We start from the raw sequence: 13,320 nt of genomic DNA, 5'->3' as shown, positions 1-13,320 counted from the left end.
TAGGCAAAAGACCTGTTTGTAGCTTAAGATATCTCAGAGCAGATGCCTACATGTAGGTGTGGAGAGGTGCAATGAATAAGTTCCCACTACATGAGAAAGAGTCACAAGTTAAAAAAAGTAAAAGGAGTCGGAGAGCAACTCATCTCACCTATTCTGCGTGTCTTCATCTTCAGTCCTGCCTAAGATCACATTAAGAAAGAATTATCTAGCAGTTCATTGACAATTTTATTAAAATTATTTTTGATGTACAATAAATCAGAAAATAGAAAGCTGCTTGTGTTGAAAGGTGAAAAAATATAAGGTTCCATTTTTTCAGTAAAAATTAGTTGAAAGGTCAAAATTATTCTCAAAATTTTTGCTTTTAATTCAAGATTTAAAATAATATTAATATTTCCATAATAACTAAATAATATTAAGACTAATTTGAGAAGCTCCACACTAATTTCAACACTTTTATGAGATTTTTTTTCCCCCAAAGGAGGCTGTTTTTCAATGACAGGATTCTTGAATGAGGAAAATGTCATCAACAGCATTTTCATTCTTCGCTTGGCCTCTGTCATCTGAATTCTGTCATGTGTGAAGAACACATACTCAGTGGGCTGTGGGTAATCAAAATGGAAAAGTTGTTGCAAAAGGTTTCAAAATAATTTCTATATAGTCACAGACTCTCTGATACACCATAATCATGTTATTCCTGCAAGAGGAGCAATCATCTAATAGCTCATTGCCATCTTTCAGACACATTCTTTCAAGGTACAAAGTTCATTTTGGTTTATAAGCTTCTCAGTCTTGTTTTCCAGCACCATCACAGTTTCTGGCATTTGTTGACACTGTTTCCACCTTATGTCAGCTTGGTTTCCTCAGCCATATCATGTCCTCTCCTTCTGCACTGAATCTATATTTTTGCATTCTATTTTGACAGATGAAAGAAATAATAATAATAACATGTACTTTCAGCTAGAATGATTCGAGCCCCTGTACACTTGAACTCTATACTCCTACACCACTCCTGAGCCCTATACTCCTACACCACTGCCCCATCATTGTCATTAAATTAGATTTAATTCACTGATAAGTGCACTGAGATGAAATCTAACAAGGTACATGGGCAATCAGGTGCTTTTTAATTGGTTCTGCTTGTCAACCAAATATATTGTAATACAATCAACTGGATCTGTCAATCACATCCAGAATGGCAATTTTGCCCTTGAAACCTTTTATTCCAATATTGCTCCAAGTTGTCATGTGGTTGTACTGTACCAGACCCAGTCCTGAGCTCAAAGACAGCAAGCAATAGTAAGGGGACAGAGCAATATCACAGAATAACCATGCATTCAGATGTTATCTGAGATTCCCTGGTTAATAGAAAAATAAAAATCAGATACATCTAGACATACCATACAATTTACTACAGCAAAATCCACCTACATAGATCCATCTCATGTCCAGCACCGTTTATTAACTCTGTCTCAGCGCAACCCTTGAGTGTGCACCTAGTGTTCTGGCTTCTGGCTAGAACAGAGCACCACACAGATCCATGGAGCTCTCCAGTGCCCCAGACAAGCTGCCTAGCAATAATGAAGAATAAATACATTCATCTCCAAGCTTTCCTGAGAGCTGGATGGCACTGCCTGGTGAGGACTGAGGCAGATTTAATCCTGCAGGACACCCACTGGCCATACAAGATATGGGTCAATAAGAGAGTGTTCAAAAGTGCAGCTTCGTCTTTTTTTTTTTTTTTTTTTTTTTTTCTCATGTCTTTCATGTTGGATGTCTGAAAAAATCTTTTATCTTCTGTTTGTTTGATACTAAAGAGCATGCTCTTTTCCACTAGCTCTGAAAGCAGTGGCACTTAATATTATCATTCAGAACCTCTTACAAAAATTACAGAACCGAAACTTTAATCTTTGTAGTGATTTTACATGTCTCTGATGCATTCAATTTGAGTTTGTGTTTGAGATGAATGCTTTTCACAGATAAACATATTGTATAGCAAGACAGAGTGCTTCCACTTTTTTTTTTTTTTTTTTTTTATAAGGCTCGAAAATGTACTTACAAATGAAAACACAGCTCATGAGCTCTTTCTTATCAGCAAAAAAATATGCAGGAATGTGCACCATAATGATAATAATGATAACTCTTGCTTTTTCCAATCTTCCATTCAACCAAGGAGATCAAAGAGTTAATGAAATAGATCTGACCCTTCAGCATTTTTAAAGCTGTTTTTCCTTGATAATGCAAATTGTAGACATAAAAGGCTATAAGAATCCTTCCATACTTAAGAAAATCATCTGCACAAGTGTTTGCAGAACTGGGGCCTTTAATTTCCAGACAAACTGGTGTCTTGTGTAAATACTCAGGTTTTCATCCCCCTACATTAAAGACCTGAAGCAGAGTTTATGAATGACGTAGCCCACTTCAGGTAGTCAGGCTGTCTACTCAGCACAGTGCAGCCATGAGCAGGAGGAACTAGCTCAGTTATTGTACAGCACAGTATGCATACATACCAATGTAACCACCTGCCCGCACCACTCCCAGCACCTGAGCAAGCTCACCTTGAGCCATTGCCCTTCTGAAAGGGATCTGCTACACCCCTCCATCCAGGAAATCTTTAGACTTCTCCCTCAAGGTTAGTATTTTTTTCTCCTAATGTTAGAAAAACAGCTTTAGGTGATTTTCTGTATTTCTTAATCCTGGGATTAAATCTGTGACTAAGTTACCTGGGAGCCTCTCCTTGTGGTGAACATTAACTCATACCTTTACAAAGCAGTTGACTACAACTGACCACATCATTAATAAAGGTGTCATTAACAAAGAGGTTTTTGTCTTAATCTCTCAGGAAAAGCAACTACAGCTTGTTTTCAGTGAAACATGTAGATATTTTGGAAAACATTTAATGCTGATATTCTTACCGAAGAGATAGCTCCTTTCTCCCTTCCCATTACTTTCCTACCCTGTAGCCCCCTGTCTTTTTTTCTGCCAACCTCTTAATGCCAACTTGATAGTTGAGATTTACTACAGGACTGGAAAGGACACGTTTTGAGACAGAATGCCCAGAACCAGCCATTCTCAGTAACTTGAGCATAATCGTTCCATACCTTACCTTAAAATTACCCAGGGAGCAGTTTTGCTGCTTAGAATCATGGTGCTACAATAGTTAATGTATTCCTTCTCACTGAAGCCCATCTTATCTTGTGACAGCACTGCTCTTTAGCTTAAAAGAGGAAAAACTGTTTTCTTCCTCCCTGAAATTTACTTTCAAGATGTGTTTTCTTAGTGTTGCATCCCTTCTCTATTTTCAGTTTTCTCTTCCTTTTGCTTTTCACATCACAGTTTTGCTATGCTCTGATATTTTTATCTGCCAAGAGCCTCCTGAATATGAGTGACTAGACTTCTACATAGTATTTGAGATGCTTGGTAGTACCAGCTTCAAAAGTACTTCTCTAAAATGGTTGATCCATTTTCCATCTCTCTTCCAGCCCCCTCCCCAAAGAGCCCTTTATTGGAGATGTCTCTGGCCTTATAGTGATTTTTTATTGCTCTCCCAATAGGAGATTGCTTCAGCTTGAGGGCATTTCCCAATTCTCCTCCCTTAAATGTTTCTGAGTCCCTTATTCCCACTACAGGAGAATTCCCTTCATTCATTTACCAGCTCAGCACCCTAATATTATCTAAGAACCTTACATAACTTTTGTTTTCCTATTTTAACATATTAGCATAATATAATTGAAATTGCTTGTGAAGTCCAGAAACATTAATTTCAAGGCACTGTTGATTGCATTGTTCTAATACTTGCAGCAATATCTCCACTGTATGATATGACAACCTCCAAGACAGAAAACAGGCTTAATAAGCTTTATCATCTCCTCTGAAGCTAATTACTTCTGTGGCTTTTACTTTACAACACATTCTGGTTTTAAAAAGTTCCTCAAAACATCCTTCTCCACCACCAGCTCTTACCTTGACAACACACTGCTCATTCTCAATTTATTTTCTAAACATAATAATGCCTCTTCACAGCAGTCATTCAGTGAAGTTCATCACCAGCTCCATCCCCTTAATAGACATTTAATTCTTTTAAGATCCTTTAGCACAAGAAGGAATGAAGCCTAGTTTTATGAATTCAGGTCCTGTAGCTGGATTTTCTAGCATATAATTAGGTGTGATATCTGATTAAAGCTTTTCTCACAATCAGGACATTCATAATAGCTCTCTCTTGTGGATCCCCTGGTGTCTCTGGAGGGCTGCATTCAGAAGTCAGACTTTCTTCCAGAAGGAAGACTTTACAGGACTGTTTGAACTATCTAGTTGCCCATTTCAATGAATGTTATAGGAACATATTATCTTCACATCTACAAATATTCTGTGTAATTGTCTCATGTGCTGATAAATTTTGAAATGTGAAAGATATAAACAGAGAAACATAGGTAGATACATATAAAGGAGATAGTAATCACTAGTAAAATCACTCATCACTTAGTAAGTCACATTTCCTAAGCCTCATATCCTTAGGAAATATCTATAATATCTCATTCTGATACACAGCTCTTTCCATGAAGCATTATAAATATCTACCATTTTCACACCCTTAGAGAAACACAAGCTCAACTTTCACCTTCCATGAAGAAACAAGATAAAAGCCAGCCTCTGTGCTGAAACTACTGCTTCACTTTCAATCCATTTACAAAGATCTTTCATCAGACTCTTGATTTTGTAGGAATCACGTTAAGTTCCTTTCTTGCAATATTTCTCTTCTTATCTTACCTACAAAGACAGTATTTCCCAAATGTCCACATATTTAAAAAATAATAAAAAAAAAATCATTAGAATGACAGCTAAGAGTTTTTGCTAAAGAACAACCATTCCCCAACTGTTCATTAAATGCAAGCTGCTCACAAGTAAGCACACAGCCAAACAGGCATTAAAGAAAAACTATTTTAGGAAGCATGCTACACTGTACATATAGGCATCTGCTTGTATCTGCTCTTTGAGACAGGCCACTGGGCAAGGTAGGCTTCATGTCTAACCCACTTTGATCCTTCTTACGTCCTCACACAGAAGCATCATGGTGAGCTTGCCGTGATAGCATCTGAAATCTGACCTACTGATGCCACAGTTTATCATTCCTGGAGACCAATGTCAGCACCATATTCTCTGGCCAACTTCTAAAACCCCTCTCTTAGATATTTACCAGTCTGTGTGCACTCTTCAGGCAATCCCGGTGGCACGCTACTCAGATATGGCAGCAGGTGGCAGACTGTCTAATGGTATCGTTTCTCTCAAAGCAAGTCTGCTGTGAGAGTTAATTGAAAGCTTATCCAGCTGTACCTGCGTTAGCTCACAGAAGTGCTAAACAGCAGGTTGCCAGGGATGTGAAAGCCAGCTACACACCTCGGAGGCAGCAGCATGTGGATAAAGCTAATTCGCTGCTGCGTTGGCATCATGACATTGTGTGCAGTACACAAGCAACTGAGTACCGTATTTCTCTATAAAATTCAGACATGTTAACCAATTCTGGAACCAGCACTCGACTCAGTCACATATAAGTGGAAGATACAGGTTTCTCAGTCCTCTTTCATGAACATCAGAAGACTTGTCCTTGCTTCTGTATATGCATTGCCACAGCCTTCAGCCCCACAGCCTTCAGCCCCAGCCCTCCTTGCTGGTCCTTCAAGTGACTGGGGAATACCCAAATGTCTCTGAAATCTGGCTTCAGTGAAACTATGATCCGTATCTGCAAAGGTAGATACAGGCAGTGGGAAATGAATATATAAGGTCACTTTTTCCATCATGCCCCAGGCATTGTAATCTGATCTATATTATTAAATTGTTAGAGTGATCCCTGGTACCGTTTATGCCTCAGGCCAGCTGCTACACTCCCAGTATCGCTTTAGCACATTTCAGGAGTCATCTCATGCCAAGAGGCATTTAATGAGATTACTCTGTTCTGGAGGATAGACTTGACTAGACTAGCGTGGCTAGATGCTGGCTAGTGCCAGAAAATGGCTGTGGACATATTTCAGTAGTATAAATGCAGTTAAAGGTAAGTACATATTTAAGCATTTAATATTATGTCCTTCCTTAAATTCTTGATCCGTGTCTTTCTCATGAACTAGAACAATGTAACAACCCGCCACATACAAAATGTCATATTCCCTTGGGGATAACAATCATGTTACCGTGAAAGAGCTATGAACTCATTCAGGAAATTGCTGTTACAGTTCAGTGCGTGATCAATTTGACAACATGCTGACAATTCACATTCACATATTCACTGTGAATTTACCCTTTTTAGTGATAATTTATTCTTAATGAAAACAAAATTCTACAACTGATATTACATAAAATGTGAAACTAACTTATATCTAAATTTGGTCCTGCCTTCCCTCTCTTGATTATTATGAAAGTCCTCCAGAGTTCAACAGTGTAAGAGTGAATCGAGTCCTTCACATATTTAGAGAATAGGTAGCTCTTGATTAAATGGTTCATTCATTATTCCGCACCACACAATATCTATTTGGGGATATAATTTTTTTCTTCTCCAAAATGATATTTTCCATATAATTGAAATAGAAGGCAAGACCAGGATGCTGTTTATACAGATATGGAAGATAAATAATAAGCAGAATAAATTCTTTTTTTTTTTTTTTTTTTTTTTTTTTTTTTAATAAGTATATGCTGACATTCCTTGAATCTAGTGACACATTCTTTTAATGAATCCAGTGAGGACTGAATATGTTTATAGAAACATAGGAGAAGGGTGAATTAAGTCAATATGGACATCCTGCATGAAAGGAATCAAAGGAGTATTTGCATGTTTGCATACATGACTGACTGAAAGTCCATCCAAATTCACTTACTATTTCATATTTCGACACTCTACATTTAAGGAGAATGAACACTAAAAACACTTTACTGGTGCAACACTCCCTGATGTCATAACAAATTATGACTTTTTCATCAAGGCTCAAAACTCAGTACAAAAATATGCATCACCACAGCTTCCATGTAGATATCCTGAGAGTTGGTTGGATCCTGTTAAAAGAACAATGTTTCTTATAAAAATAAATAAAATAATCGAGTTATGTTGAGCTGGATTTACATTCAATATTCCAAGCTGTTCTAGATCAGTCTGTCACCAGCGAGATGACACCATCTGATATCTAACACAGTGTGAATGAAAGGTACATATTTTGACATCTCTATTTAAGCTACCCTCTGTCTCTGCCCCATCCTTCTTACTCCCTTTTCTAGCAGAAACCTTAATAAGATAACAAGGCCCTTCTATTCCATTCTTAGAACAGCAATATTTAACTGTGCCTACACTGCTCATAAACTTTGAAGTGACTCCAAGTGTAGAAATATGTTTGTTTACCTTGTTTCCAGAATGGAATTTATGTGACTACAATGGGATTATACTTCAGCATAATATTAAACTGCAGGAAAGATGGGGGGAATAATTGATTGCTGCAATTCAGATTGCTTACTTGTTAATTTCTTTACAATTTATCAAGTCCCATTTTGATATTTAGTTAGGATCAGTTTGCAGTTATAGCATGTCTCTGACCCCACCAGCAATATCTTCAGAGTGCTTTATCCAAGATATTGTGGCCAAGCAGTCTTTTTAGGTCTTTCTATTTTATTCACTGAGGAACATTACTAGCAGAATATACCATTACCACAATCTAGATTATCCTGCAAATAGTGCAGTGTTATTCCATAGCCCTGAGGCCCAGGGCCTCAGGGAGAGCAGACTGAAGTGAGGGGAAAAAAAAAAAAAAAAAAAAAAAAAAAAAAAAAAAAAAAAAAAAAAACACTGCTGCACAACAGCAGCTGGGAGAGAGGAGTGAGAACCTGCCCTGCAGACCCCAAGGTAAGTGCAGCAGGAGGGCAGGAGGTACTCCAGGCAGGCAGCAGCAGTTCCCCTGCAGCCTGTGGAGAGGCCCCTGGTGGAGCAGGCTGTCCCCCTGCAGCCCATGGGTCCCACATGGAGCAGATCTCCACGCTGCAGCCCGCTGCAGGCTCAGTTCAGGAAGGATGGCATCCCGTGGGAGGGACCCCACATGGAGCAGGGGCAGAGAGTGACCATGGAGGAGTAGCGGGGAGGAAGCGTTAGGGACTGACCGCAGCCCCCATTCCCCATTCCCCTGTACCGCTTGTCGGGAGGAAGTAGAAAAGAGTGGATGGGGAGGGAAGGTGGTTTTAGTTTTCATTCAGTTTCTCACTGCTCTAGCTTGTTAGTAATAAATTTCATTAATCTTCCTATGCTGAGTCTATTTTACCCACTATGGTAATTGATGAGTGATCTCCCCTTCCTCTCAGCCCACAGACTTTTTTCATCCTATTTTCTACCCCATGTCCTTCTGAGGAGGGAGCATGAAAAAGCAGCACGGTGGAGTTTAGCTACATAACAGTGTGAAACCACCATACTAATTTTTCTATATTTTGTTCTAAGATAAGGTTAGCATATCTTCTGGTCTTAGTTTTTGCTTTCTAAGATTTTTTTTATATTGATTTTAAATTGATATCCACTTACTTATCTATTAAGTCTATACAAATCTCAACCAAATGTTGTACTGTGAGTAGCACTGAATATACTGCACGTTTATGGGTCCCCAGTTGGACAGAACATAGTTTGGTAAACTTAAATTATAATTGAATAGACACATAACAACATAAAGTCCCTGCCCATCTGTTTCATCTTTTAACTAAGTATTTTGGAAGTAAGCAATTCACCTTGGTAAGATCTCACAGTAAATTATGAAAAGAATGAGTAAACATACATGTTTTTCTGTTTGTACTTGCATTATCTCTCTAGTTAGGATGAACTACATTAATCTATTAAAAAAAAAATAAACACAATAAATAAGTGATAAAACAGGCACTGTTCAAGAAAGCTGAAAGTTCTTATAGACTGCTATATAACTTTCCTTGCTGCAAAGTAACCTTTCTCTTGCTTCTGATAACTATGGACAATATCCTTACAGTAACATTTTTAGTATCCACAGGTTGCTGCCATGTTCCCACCTCTTCTCTTTTCTAGATTAAATAAACCAACTGCTTCAGAAGTACAGTTTTCTTTCATTTCAGTGGTTTAAGTGGTCTGTCTCTAGTTTTTATATAGATCTTTCTTTAAATCTGTTGCCCAAGTTCCAGTTTTTTTTTACCAGCACTTAACAGAAGAAGTAATTGTTTCCTTTATATATATTTCCTGCTAATATATCACAGAATGAGATACATTTTTTTTTTTGTTATAACATCCCAGCAGGAATTCATGTTTCATTAGTGATTTGCTATAGCCCTCACAGTCTTCCCTGCACTATCTTTGACAACTCAGTTGTAACTCATTTTGTACTTAAACCTTTGATTTTGCCTTCCTAAACATTGAACTATACCCTTTCCTTCAGTGGATTTTTTCTCTCTGATTTCAGATTGTTTTTTCAATTTATCAAGAACCTTTGAATTCTAATCTTTCTGATTCCTCCACAGTGCTTTCAAATCATTCAGCTCAGCATCATCAGAAAAATTTATAAGCTTACTCTTTATTCTGTTATCCAAATCACGAATGAGGATATTTTATCAGCATCAGAAAAAGCCTAAGGGACTTAACCTGAATTGTCCTCCCAGACTAAAAACCCCATTCACTATATTGTGTCCTGTGATGTTTGATGTGATGAAGGTTTTACCATTGACTATGCATTGCATCACAGTGTGAAATTAACAGGCTCCTCCACAAAGCTTAGAGCTAGGACAGACAAAAGTGCTACAGTCTGGTCCCTCTCTTTGGTTACACTAATATTTGCTGGTGTTATATTAAATTCAGGAGATTATAACTGTTAAAACTCTAAAGTAGATAAAACTGGAAAAAATAAAGCATTAATTTCTCTTTCAAATTGTTTTTCTGATAATGTGGTGAGCTGAACTGGATGCTGCATTCATCATGTACATGCATCAAAGGGTCCGTCCTGTGAGGTGATGATATTCAGCCCTGATTCAGCCAAGGAGATGGAGATACGAATCTGGTAACTCTGTGTGGTGGGAGGGGTGAAACAAAATTTTCACCCATTACCTATCACTTTGCTCTATGCAAGGAAACTTTGCAGATGAAGAAGCCCATGTGCTTAGATCCAAAGCCTACATTGTTTCAAACGTGCGTTTGTTGCAGAAATGTGAGTAAGGTTGAATGGCTTCAACTATGTAAAGTAGTACTGGATTGTCTTTGCTAATGTTGCATCATGTAGCGAGGGAACACTTCTACGTGTCACATCCTCCCTCAGCCTTGTGGGGTTATCATGTACGGTTGTAGGTGGAGAGAAGTCACCTCTTCCCAGCATCGCAGCTCATCACCTGCTCCTTGCCTCTTCAACAGGAAAAGAAGCACACAAGTTGCAGTGTCATAACAGCAAAACAGGAAACTGGATGATTTATGGGCTTCTAATCACTGGTTTAGAAAAACTGTAAGCAGAATGAAGCAACACTGGGGAATTGGTATTTAGTGGGTAAAAGGTGGAAATTAAAATGTTTAAAAGTTATAGAACCTGGACAAGTTCAAACAGAAGCATCTAACAGGGAAGTGTAAAACAACTAAGACCATTTTAGAAATTCATGATCCAGAAAATTCGCTGTGTTCAGACTGTCAGTTCAGCTAGAAAAAGAAAAAAAAAAAAAAAAAGTAAAAGAAATAAATGCTTCAAGAAAATAAGATTTTTTTTTACTGTTTTTGTTGTGCTGTCCAGGTAGAACTCTTGCTTTTTCATCAAAATTGTTCCATCTCTTCTGAAGGAATAAATAATACCTGTTACGCTATTCCCTGCCTTTGTTCTACACACAAAATTTCCAAGGGTATTTCGCAATTAGCTATTACTGAAATCAAAGATCTCAAAAAAAAAGCTTCATGCCAGAGTCAATGTAAACACTCAATAGCTGAGGAGATCATGAGCAATCCTAAAGAGAACATTTATTCTGAAAGTGTTACTACTTTACTGCGTTACTCCAGACTAAGAAGCTCACTATTCTATCACATCCCCAGTTATGGTATCTGATGTGATCTTCAATCTTCACTGCCTCTATTCTCAATAAATTTACTGGAAGCAGTAGCCTCCCAAATGGCATGAGTAGTTAAGAACCAACTGGATGCTTCATCTTGCATAATATTAAGGCTATGAAAGTAGCTTTACGTGTAGGTCTTTCACCTAGGCTTTCTCCCTTGAACTGATTAAAGGAATTATTAAAAAGGTATGTATTTTAGTTAGGTAGGATGAATATATACTTGAAGATGCCTGTCTCTCCCCACTCACTGTAAATGAAGTTTAAATGAATGGCTGAAAATCTTAATATAGAAAGTATAGGCAGTTAAATTAGAGGAAGCAAATCCTGCCTTAGAAGTCCAGAATGACTTATCATTTTGATATTCACAGACTTTTTAGAGGTGAATGATCAAAGAACTGTTGTAGTGGGCAGAGAGGATTAATGAGAGGAAGGGGTGGGAAAGGGTTTATGTCAGTAAAGCATGAAATAAATTGGAGAGGAAGATTTGTGCAGCTTCAACTTGAGTACTCTGTGCAGTTTTCGGTGCCACAATATAAGAAGGACATAGAACTATTAGAGAGCATCCAAAGGAGTGCTATGAAAATGGGGAATGAAGAGGAAGATATGTAAGGAGCCACTGAAGTCGGTTGGTTTGTTCAGCCCAGAGCAGGGCAGACTGAGAGGAGGCCTCATGGCAGCCTGCAGCTCCCTCTCGAGGGGAGCGGAGGGGCAGGCGCTGAGCTCTGCTCTCTGGGGACAGCGACAGGACCCGAGGGGACGGCATGGAGCTGGGACAGGGGAGGGTCAGGCTGGGGGTTAGGGAAAGGTTCTGCACCCAGAGGGGGGTTGGGCACTGGGACTGGCTCTCCAGGGATGTGGTCATGGCACTGAGCCTGCCAGGGTTCAAGAAGTGTTTGGACAATGCTCTGAGACGCATGGCCTAGTTTTTGGGTGGTCCTTTGAGGACCCAGGAGTTGGACTCAGAGGACCCAGGAGTTGGTCTTTGTGGATACCTTCCAACTCGGGATATTCTGTGATTCTGTGAAGATCTTCTGCAGGGGTAGAATCAAGATGCAAACAACTTTTTGCCTTTTAGTTATGAGGGGCAAAAATGAAAGGACTTCTTTTACCTGAGGGCTATGTGGTAACTAAGAGAATCCACACTTACCACTATGATGTTCAAAATGAGGCTGTACTATAAGAAGATACTGTAAAATGAGTCACTTTATGTGTGTGTGGCTGCTTGACATTTTATTATGTCACAGGTAATATGCTTGGGGGTTCGTGTTGGATCTCAGTCTGAGAAATGCAGCATGGGATTTGAAAGTCAAAGCATGCTGTTGCTAGATATAGTAAAAGAGATGCAGGAGAGCATTTTGCTAGCTCAAGCATACTATTTCTGGTGTCCAGAACCAGTCACGTACCTCTTATGGGACCTGCACGGACGTTCAGAGCACTGGATTCTCCCTGCCATGTATCACCTGTGACAAAAACCAACCTAATGTCATTATCCAACTTGTATGTTTATGTTCTTGCCAGTGTCCAGTCAGTTTTCAGAACATAGATTAAAATAAATTAACAGAGATGAAAAGGAAATCTAGCTATCTTGCTGTTCAATATCTGTGAGGTAAAAACAGGTTTGTCCAACCTTATTTTTCCTTACTGAATTGTTTTTGTATTGGCCTTTTATATATCTCTAAAAAGTCTTTGAGATACAAAGCTGAATAAGTGCAAATCCATCCACAATTTGTAAATTTCTCCCAGACTTATAAAAATGCAAACAGCTGCAAGCCATACAGAACAAGTTCATTTTGAAGAGCTATTTAAAAAGTGTCAGTGATAACATCCTTCATATGGCATATGAGGCAGTAAACACACAGTAGTTGATTTTTGTGTACTTTGCTTTTAAATTATGAAGTACTCTTCCTGCAGAGATGGTTTTCATTTCATTCAGTGCTTTGACTTCTGTGTGAGAATATACTGTCTGATGGGCACTTGACTTATTTTTTGTTCTTTTTGGGCTTTAATTTAAATGAAAATAAAGGTAATCAATGCTAAAAGCTCGTATATGAGAAAACATAATTGCAACCATGTTAAAATACATAATATTATAATCCCTAATTAATGATTTTGGTTGAAAGGGAACAGTTGTAGCTGCCTATAACTTAAAAGTGTTTTGCTTTAGTATCATTTAAAATTTATTATTGTTTTAAAGGTAGATTTATGAATAAAACATAGGACATCTGAAAACAGCCTGGCTTTGCAGTGTTGTGAATGGAAAGCAAAAAATAA

Source organism: Oxyura jamaicensis, chromosome 3 (genome assembly GCF_011077185.1).
Source record: "Oxyura jamaicensis isolate SHBP4307 breed ruddy duck chromosome 3, BPBGC_Ojam_1.0, whole genome shotgun sequence".
NCBI lineage: Eukaryota > Metazoa > Chordata > Aves > Anseriformes > Anatidae > Oxyura > Oxyura jamaicensis.
The sequence above is the reverse complement of the archived record's forward strand: the minus strand, read 5'-3'. Positions refer to the sequence as shown.